We start from the raw sequence: 2,506 nt of genomic DNA, 5'->3' as shown, positions 1-2,506 counted from the left end.
AAATCTTAAAAAAAAAATCACCATTCTGCATGGAAGAAATGCTCAAAGTGAGAATATATAGACTCAAGGGCATGACATGTCCTGGCACATGAATGTAGCAGCCACAGTGGCAGAGATGGAAACTCTGCAAGACCCCTAATAGTGTGGACTTCTAATTACCAAGGATGTAACTACTACTATCCCTGAATCTTCAGCTAAATACTGACAAAGACTGACTTCATTCCTCACACCTCCCTTCATTTCTTATGGAACACATCTCCCTTTCTTTACAGATATTGCTCCCTGGTTATTATCCTAATTTTAATTTCATAATTTGAATTCTTAATCCTTAAAAACCTTAATTTCTAAATGATAAGCATTTGTGAAAACTGTCACATCAGTACGCTTTATAATTTTCAAGGTGGCTGAGACATATTTCACTTATAAACAGAACTCTTAGTTTGCAATAAAAGCCAAAAGTAAGCCTAAAAGTTTAGTAATTAGTACTTCAAAAGAATGATTTAGATAATCAGTGAATTCCCACTACTAAAGTTAATAAAATCTTAACTTCCCCAAAAGAGACCTGGAAAACCAGTGTTAAACCTTAAAAACGAGTCAGCTAGGGCCTCCCTAGTGGCGCAAGGGTTAAAGACAACTTTATCAAGCTACCTCTGGCACCCAAGTGAGTTCTCGCCAGGGGGTGACCCACTTGGCTCCAGTCTCGGCGGCTGCCCCCCTCAGCGGTGCAGCCAGTCTGCCTGGTCTGTTCTGGTGAATCCCCACCCCCTCCCCCCACTCCAGTTCTTGTAAGCAAACTAAAGAAATCTTTTTCAAACATGAAATTATCTGTTAAAATTCTATCACTCCTTAACATACAAGAGTTTGTATTTTCAGTTATCTCAGGAGCAATTATCTGCTAAATCAGTTTCCTACACTGGAAATCTCGAGCTAGTTCAATTTCAGAAAGTCTGGAACTTTTCATTTTGCCAAAAGGATACTAACCTCTAGTGTGGTGACCAGAGCCCACCGCGCAGAGCGCGCCACGGCGTCCTCCAGCATGACGTGGGAGCACCCCCAAAGGCTGCATCCCACACCGCTCCTGTACTCCACGCACCTGTTCACACTCAGTCAGCGCTATGCACTTCCTGTCTCAGACGAAATCTTGAGGGACGGTAACCAGCCGGGGCAGCGGGCAGGCAGCACAGGAAGGCACCGCGCAACGCATGGACGACGCCACTAGGAGCGCTGGGGCTGACGCCCCGTCCGCACGTCACGGAGACTGCAGTTGGGGTCCTTCACCAGCTCGTGGAGCTGCTGACAGGCGCCAAGGGTGCAGCCCTATCGTGCAGTACGGCTCCAGCTCAAGTTCCGCGCTCACGCCTCAGCTGCCCACCCGCGCCGGCCCAGACGCCAGCTCCTCCACCGCAGGCCCCACGCGGGTCTGCCCCGAGCGCCGCGGAAAACAGCGCGCGGACAGGCTTCCTGTGTGCGCTCATCACTGCAGAGCCTGACGAGAACATCCTCTCAGGAAATGTAAAAACTCTCTGCAGAAAGGGTGACACGCGTTTAAAGGGGGGTGTGCCACTTCCTCGTAGGACACCCCGACCCAGTTTGTCAGCGAGGCTCACAAGACACCTCCTGGCACCTGCTTTTTCTCCCTCAGCAGTCCTTGCAGGAAATACTCTCGTATGGGTGAGAGACTACAACTCCAAGCTAGTCTGTGGGGATAAAAATGGCCGGGGTGTTCAAAGATGAGAAACGCTACCTGTGTTACCCCAGGTTCACAAGAAACCTTGGGTTAACAAGGGCTCTCATAACGCCTGTAGGAATTTAAAAAACAGCCGGGGTGAGCTAAGAGCCCGAGAAGCTTCCATTCGAGCCCCTTCTTTCTACCAGCCCGCGTCTGCAAGCGGCAGTCAGGCGCGTCGAGGCGGGGAAACGCCGCTCCGGGACCGGCGCCCAGCAAGGCGCTGAGCCCAAGGCCCACGAAAACTGCCCGGCACAGAGCGGCCTGCCGACGCCGCCACGCTGGTTGTCGCCTCCGCAAACAAACGCAGGGGAGCCCCGGGCGGAAAGGAGCAGTACGCAGCTTCCACCAACTCTTGCCAGGTTGGGAGTCTCAGGAAACGCCACTCTCCCTCCTGCGGAAACAAGCGCAAGATGGCGGCACAGCACGTGAGCGACGTGCTGACGCCACGGCGTGCGCGCGGAGCCCCGCCCCGGCCCCGCCCCTCGGGCGCCCTTACCCGGCTTCGCCCCCCTTGCCTCCCCCGCCCTGGGCCTGTGTAGATTATGCCGCCAGTGGCGGCCCTGACTGCCGAGGGAGCAGTAGCCTAGGACAGTTGGCTAAGTGACACTGGTTCTCCCCGCCCCGCCCGACCCCTGAGAAAGAGGCACGTCCCTCGCCGCCTGAGGGGGTGGGGAAGCGGGTAGTGAACTCGGACCCATCTGGGAGGGGGGAGTGGAAGTTCCCGCCCCGGACAGCAGCGAGGCGGCAGCCACAGGTAAGTGGGGGCGGGGTGGGGCG

General features: G+C 54.4%; 1 protein-coding gene across 2 annotated transcripts in view; it reads left to right on the top strand.

The window, feature by feature from the left end:
- Positions 1-2,261: 2,261 nt before the first annotated feature.
- Positions 2,262-2,506, top strand: part of ATF1 (activating transcription factor 1) — a 38,503-nt gene continuing 38,258 nt past the window's right edge. Inside the window, exon 1 of one of the 2 annotated variants that reach the window (XM_004692752.2) lies at positions 2,262-2,483. The gene's annotated coding sequence lies outside the window, so the exon portion shown is untranslated. The remainder of the gene's footprint in view (positions 2,484-2,506) is intronic. The other variant, XM_012732639.1, reaches the window with a different exon arrangement.

This window comes from Condylura cristata, unplaced genomic scaffold (assembly GCF_000260355.1).
Source record: "Condylura cristata isolate star-nosed mole 26May11 unplaced genomic scaffold, ConCri1.0 scaffold00034, whole genome shotgun sequence".
Classification (NCBI taxonomy): Eukaryota; Metazoa; Chordata; class Mammalia; order Eulipotyphla; family Talpidae; genus Condylura; species Condylura cristata.
Note: the sequence above shows the minus strand (reverse complement) of the source record. Positions and strands in the feature narration are given on the sequence as shown.